The sequence below is a fragment of the Orycteropus afer genome, unplaced genomic scaffold, assembly GCF_000298275.1.
Source record: "Orycteropus afer afer isolate SDZICR_OR568_19922 unplaced genomic scaffold, OryAfe1.0 scaffold00034, whole genome shotgun sequence".
In the NCBI taxonomy this organism is placed as follows: domain Eukaryota; kingdom Metazoa; phylum Chordata; class Mammalia; order Tubulidentata; family Orycteropodidae; genus Orycteropus; species Orycteropus afer.
In genome coordinates this window covers 3,608,455-3,620,157 of record NW_006921621.1, presented here as the reverse complement: position 1 = coordinate 3,620,157, position 11,703 = coordinate 3,608,455, and positions in this window count along the sequence as shown.

The following is an 11,703-nucleotide window of genomic DNA, read 5'->3' as shown; positions in this document are numbered from 1 at the left end:
AACTAACAGATCTGTTCTGGAGGAAGTGCAGCCAGAATGCTCCTTGGAAGCAAGAATGGCCAGACTTCGTCTCACCTATTTTGGTCATGTTGTAATAAGGGACCATTCCCTGGAGAAGGATGTCATGCTTGGTAGGGTGGAGGGTCGACAAAAGAGGGGGAGGCCTTCAAGGAGATGGATTGATATGGTGGCCGCGATGATGGGCTCAAGTATAGCAGGGATTGTGGGGCTGGCGCAGGATCAGGCAATGTTTCGTTCTGCTGTGCATGGGGTCACTATGAGTCGGAAATGACTCGACGGCACTTAACAACAACAACAACAATTGACCATACCATGGATTGCCAAAAATATCAAAATTCTCCTTAGAGTCGAAAATGGAGAGACTTTGTCTTGCTTACTTTGGACACATCAACAGGAAAGGCTAATCACTAGTAAAGGAGATTGTGTTTGATAAAGTAAAGGGAAAATGAAAAAAGAGAAATCCTTTTATGAGTTGAATAGACACAATAGCTGCATCCAATGAGCTCAAGTATATCAGCAATTGTAAGATTGCCACAGGACTGGACAACGCTTCATCTGTTGTGATAGGTTGCCATGAATTGGAGCTGACTTGACAACAACTAACAACAACAACAACATGATGAAAGAATATAATTTAATATTTAAAAGTATAGGTTACAGTATCACACTATAATCATATCCTAGCTCCACCACTCAATAAAGCTATGGTCATCAGTATTTTAATTAATTTCTCTGTGCTTCAGTTTTCTCAACTCTAAAATAAGGATAATAACAGTTAATGAGGATTAAATGAGATAATGCACATAAAAATTCCCAACCTAGTGTTAAAATGGAGGAGCCCTACTGGCACAAGTTATACATTAGGCTGCCAACCAAAAGGCTGGTTGTTCGAACCCACCAGCCATTCCATAAAGATTACAGCCTGGAAAACCTTGTGGGACAGTTCTGCTCTGTCATTTGGGGCTGCTATGAGTTGGAATCAACTTGACGGCACATAATGGTAACAGTGTGAAAAAATATATGTTTTTTAAGAGCAAAGAGTAAGTACTTAATAAACGTTATTCACTATTATTTTTAGACATAATGAACACTGTGTTGATGATTTAAAAGAAATATTTCTTGTACCAACGTAAGATTCAGGGCAAAGTTGTCCAAAAAAAAAAAAAAATTGAGGAAAACTTTCACTATTGATAATATTAGCATTATTGAGAGGGTGGTTTGTCCAGGACGTTCTTGGTTTTGTCTGATATCATATAAATTATATGATTAACCTGTTGTTCTTACTAAGGTTTCAAGTCTCAAGAACTTTTTCAGGAATCCTTTTGTTTTAAAAAAAAAAAAAAAGACATCTCTGGTTGATCCATTCTGGATGGTTGTGTAGAAATTAGTGATTTTTTTTTTTCTTTTTTTTTTCCAAGTGGTATGTCAGGACCACTGGAAAATTTCATTGTTGCCTGCAGTAATCTTCAGTAATGCCTGAAATCCCACACTTAGATATCCATTCTTTGGCTTTTTTCCCCCATGCTAAAATGTAAAAACCCTATCCCCAGAGAGCTAAGTCATTAGAATTAAAATGGAGCTGGATGGGAACTTCAAATCAGTTAGGTCTATTGAATCAAGAAAAGTTCCCAATTCTAAAAATGAAACAAGATCTATGCCTCACACCATACACGAAAACTAACTCTGGATGGATCAAAGACTTAAATGTGAAACCTAAAACTATAAAGTTTCTCAAGGAAAAAATTGGGGCAAATTTACAGGCCCTTATAAGCAGTACCATGACTAGGTATGTAACCTAAAGAAGTGAGAGCCAGGACAAGAACAGAAAAATGCACACCCATGTTCATCACAGCATTATTTATAGTAGCAAAAAGATGGAAACAACCTACATGCCCATCAACAGAAGAATGGATGACCAAACTATGGTACATACACACAATGGGATACTATGTAACCCTGAAGAATAACACAGAATCTGCAAAACACCACATAACATGGATGAACTTGGAGGACATTATGCTGAATGAACTAAGTCAATCAAAAAAGGACAAATATTGCATTAGTCTGCTATTGTGAAAAGTCAAGGAAAGGTTTATATATGAAGGAAACTTTCTTTGTTGGTTACCAAGGGTGTGTGTCGTGGAACACACACCTAGATAGGAACAGACAAGTTCTGATTTGGGTGAAGGGAAGGGTAATTCACTAAATGTGAGTGATCAACACAGTGGCATTGAGGAAGAGGAAGAGGAAGACTTAGAAAAGTATATGGGAGATACAGACAACAAAGATGAATCCTTTTGCACATACAATACTGTGTTGTCAGTGATGGCAAACATTGATCTATGGTGGACAGGCTGAACAAGCAGTTATGTATATGCAGTGGGGAGTGTGCCCATGACCATGTATAGGACTGCCAGACGATGTTTTTACAAGCACATCTGTATGTTCTGTAAGAATGTCCAGGTATATAGTAGAGCTGACAAGGGACAAGGTTGTGGTGACTCCTTGGCCACATCCAGCTATCCAGAGGGAGAAAGTAGTTAGGCCTGTGGGCTTGGGACCATGAGTCCAGGGGTCATCGACCTCAATTGGCATAACATACGACACAAAAACATTGTTCCACATCCTACTCTGGTAAGTAGCGACTGGGATCTTAAAATCTCCAGTGGCCATCTAGATGCAACAATGAATTTCTCCTCATCCAGAGCAAAGAAGAATGAAGAAAACCCAAGATGCGTGGAAACAGTTAGTCCAAGGAACTTGTAGACCATGTGATTCTCAGCCTATATGACCATGAGACCAGAAGAGCTAGATGGTGCCCAGCCACCACTGCCAACCACTTGGAGAGGGATCTGTGTAGGAGATCCTGCATAGTGTGGGAGAACAATGTGGAACAAAACTAAAAATTATTAAAAACACCTGGTTTACTGGTCTGATAGAGGCTGGTGAGACCCCTGAGAAGGTAACCCCTAGTTACACTTCAGGTCTGGAATTGAACTCAATCCCGTGGCTTCCAGCCAAACAATAGATAGGCATATAGGGTAGATTTATATCAGGTAGATACACTCCTTAGAATGATCAATCATGGGAGAACAGGAGGGCAGTATTTGCACAGGGAGATAACTTGGAGTGTAGGAATGCACAGGAAAGAAGGACACAGAGAAGAGTTAACTACAGTGAGGAAGTGGGAAGAGAGCTGTTACATTGTGGGGAATTGCAGTCATTGTCATGAGACAAAATGTGTATAAATTACTGTATGGAAAATGAATTTGCTCTGCAAACTTTCACCAAAATCACACACGCACACTCACACACAAAGACAAAGGCTACTTTGTCTGGACACAGTTATTTTATACTGAAATAGAGAAAAATTGCCAAAACATTGAAGTAGGTGACTAGAAGTCTGTCACTTCATCAACTGATTAATTCTATCAATTAATATTTAGGTAACTACCTCCTACATTACACAAGAGCACAATTTTCTGCTCCCATTAATCCCATTTTATCATAATTATATCATGATGCATGTGAATTTGGAAAATCACTGTATTCTAAAAATGATTTAACAAACATTTTCATGCATGTAACAACCACAGACTGTTAATTATTTCAAAAAGAGGGATGTTAAATTCTATCCTTGTTCTGAACTTCCTAATATTTTTCATAGAAGACTGCCATCTTCTTATCTCCACATTTCCAGTCACCTCAAAAATCCATCCATGAAATAGGTGGGCATTTAAAAGATTCTAGGGAGCTCTGGTAGCATAGTGCCTAAGGCACTTGATTGCTAACCAAAAGGCTGGAGGTTCAAACCCACCAGCCACTCCTCAGAAGGAAGGTTGGGCAATCTACTTCCATAGTGATACTACCTCAGAAACCCAAGGAGGGGTCACTATGAGTCGAGTCCGACTCCATGGCACATAACAATAACAACAACAACAAGTATAAGAAGCCCTGGTGGTGGAATGGTTAGGCACTCTGCTAACTGAAAAGTTGGTGGTTCTAACTTACCTAGAGGCTCTGCAGGAGAAAGACCTGGTGATCTGCCATTGTAAAGATCATGCCCTAAGAAACCCTATGGGACAGTTTTACTTTGTCACATGTGGTAACTATGAGTCAGAATCAACTTGACAGCAGCACCCACATCCAGCCAGGGGAAGTATACTTTGATCCTAAATAGAGTTCACTTCTTCAATATCAAATTTAAGATGTAAAAATTATCTCAATTTCTATTATTAAAGTTCTAAAATTTGAGATATTCTTTAAAAGACATCTCAAATATAGAGTACTGCAATATTTTGCACAGTATTAAACCTTCCTTTTTTGTGAAATTGCCATAGGCAGCATGTTACTGTGTGCCTGCTATGACCTCTCTGTGTTTCCTGAGTAAACATCTAGGGTTTGATATTCTATCATCAGCATATAGCTCATCACCTTAAAGGCATGATTAAACCAGGGAATCAAAAAAGCCATTGATACAATATACAGACATATAAGCACAACAAAGGGAAATTCCCTGTCAAAGCAGTGCCAAATTAATTTGCTCCTCCATACTTAATCATGCATGATAGGTTTTATTGCTGCTTCTATAATCTCACTTTTATTAAGACTGTTATCAAGCTCAGAATCCAGAGATTTTATTAGCACAGGTGCCTAACAAATAAAAAACAAAACATATTCATGTCATAGGAATTTAGTCATAGCTAATGGGTTAATTCTTATTTTTTTTCATTAAAGTTAGACTACATTTGTAGGAAATTCTTATGGTGAAAACCTTAATTTCTCTACACAGGAAGTATTATTAATGTTGGCATATGTATGTCCACCCCCTCTCTGCCTCACAGTGAGTCTTTATGGAAAAATACCAAGAAAAGCCCTAGTTCCTTCAGAACCACCTGTGTAAAAGCACAAAAACCAAGCATGATACCATGCACTTGAAATGATGATAATCAGAAATTTACAATGCCTATGAACAAAGTCAAATAGAGAAGATACTCAATACAGAGAAACACACTGCTGTCAAATCAGATCCAACTCATAGCAACCCCTCCATGGGTTTCCAAAGCGGTATCGCTATGGAAGTAGATTGCCCAACCTTCCTTCTGAGGAGTGGCTGGTGGGTTTGAACCTCCAGCCTTCTGGTTAGCAGTCAAATGCCTTAAGCACTACCCCACCAGAGCTCCTCAATACAGAGAACATTTTTCAGTTTTCATTTTGTGTTCAGAAAGTCAGTAAGTTGGGAGAGACTCAGGCAAGTGAGGTGCTGGAAAGAATTTAGCCCAACTCATGATCACATCAGCATTTCTCCCAAGTTACCCCAAATAAACATATGTAAGAATAAGGTTATACTCTTTGTACAAAAGCAGCTTCAAGATAAGATCTCAGAGATAAAAGCATAAAACATACAATGAACTAAACAAGAAAGCCCTTAGAAAATTTATGAATGAAAGTGTAAATCCTATTAAAGGACAAGATTGGAGCAAATGGAAAAAAAATACCATAATCACACATAGGAAGGTCGTATCACAAATAATTTCTCTGGAAAGTAATATATACCTTTAGCATAGTTATTAAAATGCAAGCTTTGAGGAGGAGGATAAAATGATCTAAAGGAAGAATAAATGGATGAGAATAGTCAAGAATAATTTGAGAAGTAGAATAATGAGGGAAGACTTGCTTTAGCCAGTATCAGAAGGCAATCTAAAGTCACAGTAATCAAATTAATATGGTAACTGCATAATACTAGACCAAGAAATCAATAGAATAGAATATATGTTATAGAAATAAATGCTAATATATTAATATATAAAAAGTGAAATTTCAATTCAGAGAAAAAAAATGTTACTTGATAAGTGATGCTGACAAAAATGGCTATCAATCTAGATATCTTGAAACAGTATTCAGGTAAATTAAAGTCTCCAAATATGTTTAAAAATGAAATAATCAACATGTTAGAAGAAAATCTTAGAAAACTGCAGTCCAATCTAGATGAAGGGAAAATTTTTTAATCAAACTAGACAGTTTATAAATAGAAGAATGACTGACTAAATTATGGTACACATATACCTGGCAATGTTAGGTAGCCATTAAAAAGAATGGATGAGACTTAGAGAAATTTTTATGTGTAATAATCAAGTAACAAAAGCAAGACACAGAAAGTGCACATAGTGTTATGTTCTATAGGCAAAAACATCTCTCTCTCTCTCTCCTTCCCTCTCTCTCTACATGTATCTCCACATATGTATCACCATATATGTATATAGGTTTATAAATAATCATAAGGGCTTGGTGAAAATGTAAGAGGAAAAAAACGATGTTAACACAGGTGCCTGGCTGGAGATGGAGGGGCGAGTAATGTGGATGGAGGAAGGGAGAAGTACAAAGGAAGGAGGAAAGATATAAGAAAGAAAAAAATCCAGCACATAAAAAAACAACTAGCATCAATCATATGATATCATTTACGAATATATATAAAACTATATATGTATTCAGGAGCCCTGGTGGTGCAGTGGTTAAATGCTTGGCTGCTACTGAAAGGTCAGTACTTCGAACCCACCAGGTGCTCTGAGGGAGAAAGATGTGCCAATCTGCTCCTATGAAGAATTCTAGCCTTGGAAACCCTACAAGGCAGTCCTACTCTGTCCTATAGGGTTGCTGTGAGTCAGAATCAACTCGGTAGCAATGGAGTGAGTTTTTATATATACAGTGGAACAAAGAAAAATTATTTTTCAATTAAAAGTATAGCCGCCAAATCTTATTTCAAATCATTTTGCTTTCCCTGGGTTGGCCCTATGCCAACTTTCTGGAGCCCCCCCCCCCCCATTCTTTACTGTACCAACATTGTCTATGTGTCTTCACCCTGACCACTTCCTGTAATGCCTCCAAAGGATGTTTTATGCACTAAGAATTTTACTTATAGTAGTTAGACTCTACTCAGGGTTATGTTAACCTGTCTTCCATTGTGCCAATTTAAAACACATGCATCGTGTTTTTCAACTAGCATATATTGTGTTTCAGTCTTATGCATAGCACAGCTTTATGTTGAATACTCTGGGAATTACTAACAAATATTATCTAGATTAATTCCCTCCCATCCTGCTGTCTCCTCTCATTCTCACCCAGCCCCATCTCCTCTCCCTGATACCCACTGACAATTGTTTACAATCTCACTTGGAATTAAAGCAAAAGCACCTAGACTCTTAGGAACAACATTGGACTCAGAAAAAGTGTTAAACAGTCTTAAGCAAACTCCTACCTTCTCATTGGAACCACTGCAATATCTCCTAACTGGTTTTCCAGCTTCCAGCATTACTGATGTCCCTCTATCCCAGTCTTTTCTTCATATAGCAGCCAATGTGGTGATTTAAATTCATATTTCATAATCTCCCTTTCTTTCTATCAACCCTCCAGTGGGTTATCTCCACTTCTAGAATAAAATCAAACAGATGTACTTGCTTTTACTTCTGCCCCTTTTTCTGACTTTACTTCCTCCAGGTTTTTCCAGCCCTCATCTGAGCTTCAGCCACACTGGCTTCCTTGATGTTTCTTGAAGACACTGTGCATGTAGCATCTCAAAGCCCTTCTCTCTGCTTTAAACATTTTTCACTTATATATTATTATGTTATATATCAATAGCTTTACTTTATTTAGGTCTCTGCTCAAATGGTACCTCTTTATGGAATTTTTTTTCTTAATCACACCGCCTAAAAAACTACTCTCCCCCATATATTTTTATCCTTTTTCCAACTTTCTTTTTCTCCTCAGCATTGCTGGACATTTATAAATATCTATGTATTGTCTCCCTCTTCCGCTAGAATGTAAGGTTCAGGAGAGATTTTATCTGACTTATTAATGCCTCCTCAGCATCTACAATAATGTCTCGCATATAGTAAGTTATTGGGAGCTCTGGTAGCATAGTGGCTAAAGCACTTGACTGCTAACCAGAAGGCTGGAGGTTCAAAACCCACCAGCCACTCCTCGGAAGGAAGGTTGGGCAATCCTACTTCCGTAGTGATACTGCCTCGGAAACCCAAGGAGGGGTCGCTGTGAGTCGCGGCCGACTCCACGGCAAACAGCAACATAGTAAGTTATTAATAAATATTGAATTGATTGAATGAGTGATGTCAAAAGTAACTAACAACTAAGTGTGGAATGAGCAGAGCTAGCTCACAGGCATTCACTATGCACTTGGAATTGTCAGGAAGACCTAATGGGAGAAGTGGTACTTGAAGTTCAGTGGGAATGATAGTTAATATAACAACTTTTTACCTGCTGATTTATCTCCAATGATTTGGGTCTATAGTGGAATGATAAACCTTGAGCATGTCATAGATAGCAGTCTCAATTTTATATATTGGCGTTGCTTTTGAAAGAGTTCAGGCCAAAGTACCCAACAAAACAAAGCAAAATGAAATTAACACTCAGGAGCACATGATGCCTTAAATATGTCATTTTTTCACTGGCTGGAGCTACTGATGGTTATGCTTGCACATGAGGATGATGGCAGAACAGCAGGTCTTACTTTAAATGTTTCAGGGGACAAGCCTTGACAAAACAAAGCCTGTCACAGGGACAAGTGTAGCTTCTTTGAATAATGAGTTTAGAGGGAACTTGGATTACTTTTTAAAGCAGTTTTAATACCAACCAAACTGGAAAGGGTCCATCATGCCCCTTGGCTTCTTCATGGGAGGGCTGGAAGGCTTGCCTTACATCACAGGCAGTATCTTCTAGGTAATGGCAAGAATGGATCCCTTGGAAGGCATACTAAGGTGGATTATGTTTGTTTTCTGATATTACACTCTAATTTGGAAATCAGCTAAAGTCATAGCAGGGATTTGAATCTTTATTATACATAAATACTCCACTGAGAACACACATTTCTGGAAAAATGTGCATAGAATTTAGGAGATAGTATGGAAAGGGCACAGATGATGGAATCAGACTGCTCTGTCTTTATATCTCAACTTAAACATAGTAGTGCTGTGATCTTGGTAAGTTATTTCACTTTTGTAGCCACACTTTTTTTTCTTTTCCCCCAAATGGAGATTGTTGTAATGATCTAGTGTTTAGTATATGAGCCATACTAATAATTCATTAAATGTGGTAGCAATGATAGCAATAAACTCACTGTAATTGAGTTGATTCTGACACATAGTGACTTTATAGGACAGAGTCGAACTGCCCCATAGGATTTTCAAGGTTGCAAATATTAATGGAAGCAGACTTCCTCATCTTTCTCCTACAGAGTGGCTAGTGGGTTTGAACCAACCTTTTGGTTAGCAGCTAAATGCCTTAACCACTACCACCAGAATTCCAAAATAGCAATTGCTACTATTTATTAAGGAGTCCTGGATGGTGTGAATAGTTAAGGCTGGACTTTTAGCCAAAACATTGAAGGTTAGAACCCATCTAATGGTGGCTCAGAATTCAAGCCTGGCATCTGTTCACAGCCTTGAAAAGTTTATGATGCAGTTCTAGTCTTCTTACAAAGGGTTGCCATGAGTCAAAATCAGCTTGTCAGTAACTAAAAGGAAGACTGAAGAAGACTTGATACATTTGAATTATGGTATTGGTGAAGAATATTGAAAATGCCATGGATTGCCAGAAAAAAGAACAAATCTTTTTTGAAAGAAAGTAGTATAACTGGAATGTTCTTTGGAAGTGAGAATAGCCAGACTTCATCTCATCTACTTTGGTCATGTTGTCAGAAAGGACTATTCCCTGGAGAAAGATATCATGCTTGGTAAAGTGGAGGGTCAGTGAAAAAGGGGAAGACCCTTAACAAGATGAATTGACACAGTGGCTGCAATGGTGGGTTCAAGCATAGTAAAAGACTGGGAAATGTTTCATTCTGTTGTACATAGGATCACTATGAGTCAGAACTGACTCAACGGCACCTAAGAACAACAACAAAATAACATTATTTGTTAAGCATTTACTAAAAACAGGACACCAAAAATGTTTTACGTTTATTGTCTCAATTAATCCTCACAATACTGCTATGAAATTACTACTATACTACCTTTACTTGATGGATTTAACAGGTCTGGAAACAGAGATTCCAAAAAAGATAAGAACCTTTTGCAAACTAACAAAGCAAGTATGTGGTAAAGGCTACTGTTGAATCTAAAAAGTAGGAAGTAAGACTGAGCTTGAATCCGTACTCACTATCAAAATGCCTCTCCAAATGAGTTTTTTTTTTTTGTTAATAATAACAATAACAACTAATGTGAAATATTGTTGTTCTTCAAATGCATTGGTTTGACCACATAACAAAATGTAATCAATAAAAAAGAAAAAAAAAAAAAAAAACACTGCCATCAACTCGATTCTGACTTTGGATTTCCAAGGTGGTAAATCTTTACAGAAATAGATTGCCCAGTCTTCCTTCCATGGAGTGGCTGATGGATTTGAACTGCCAACCTTCTGGTTAGCAGTCAAATGCCTTAGGCACTACACCACCAGAGCTCTTTAACAAAATGTAAAGGAAATTAAATTATTCATTCAACAACCAGCATTTAGTAAGTTATTTCTGTGCTCCAGATGCTGTGCTTTACATGAATTTTCTTAAATTTTACATCTTTGAGGTGGATTTTATTACCCTGCATTTTACAAATGTTGAAACTGAGGCTTTGAAAGGTTAAAGCACATTGCTTAAAGTCATTCTGCAACTGAGAGATGGAGTCAAAATTTGAACGCAAAGCTCACGGGAAGCAGTGGGCCACAGGGAATGGAAGAGTTGAGACCTGCGCAGGGGAGAAAAATTGCTAGGAGTATGACAGAAGTAGCGAGGGCCAGTGGCCAAAGGCTTTGAATGCCTAGGTTTGGGGCTTAAATAAGTCTTTTGATTTGATCTTGTTAATCTCTGTTTTTGGGCAATCTACTTCTGAAGAGATACTGCCTCCGAAACCCAAGGAGGGGTCGCTATGAGTCGGGTCTGACTCGATGGCAAGTAACAACAACAAGTTTAATGGTTTAAAAACAAAGATTAACATGATCAAATCAAAAGACTTATTTAAAAAATATCACTCGATTGGGCAATCTACTTCCGTAGTTTCCACCTCGGAAACCTAGGGAGCAGTCCCTATGAATCGGATCCAAGTCAATGGCAGTGATTTTTTTTTTTTTTTTTTAACATCATGATAGTGGATTGACTTAGTGTGACACAGCAATATAGCAGAGGCTGGCTAAATTCACACTAATTCCATTTCCTCTTCCTGGCCACTAAATAAGACTACATTTCCCAGCTTCCTTAGCAGTTTGGATCTAATGACTAAGTTCTGGTAAAAGTGATGTACACTATTTCCGGTTCTGACCATAAATCACCCTAGTCAATCCTCCACACTCTTGTTTTTCTTTTATTGATGACAATGGAGGTCATGTGTTGGAGATGAATCCCCTGTGATTATTCACTTGAATGAAAGACTCTCAGGAGAGAGAACAAATTTCACTGCTCTTTGTAAGTGTTAAGGAACATTGTTATTTTACATTTCTGTATGTTAGAAGTCCAACACAGGTCTCATTGGGCTAAAATAAAAGTGTGAGCAGGGTTGCATTCCTTTCTAGTCATTCTCAGGAAGAATTGGTTTTCTTGCCTTTTCCAGCTTCTAAGAGATGGCCCATATATCTTGTCTCACGGCCTCAATTTTCCATATTCAAAGCCAGCAATATTGCATCTTTCTA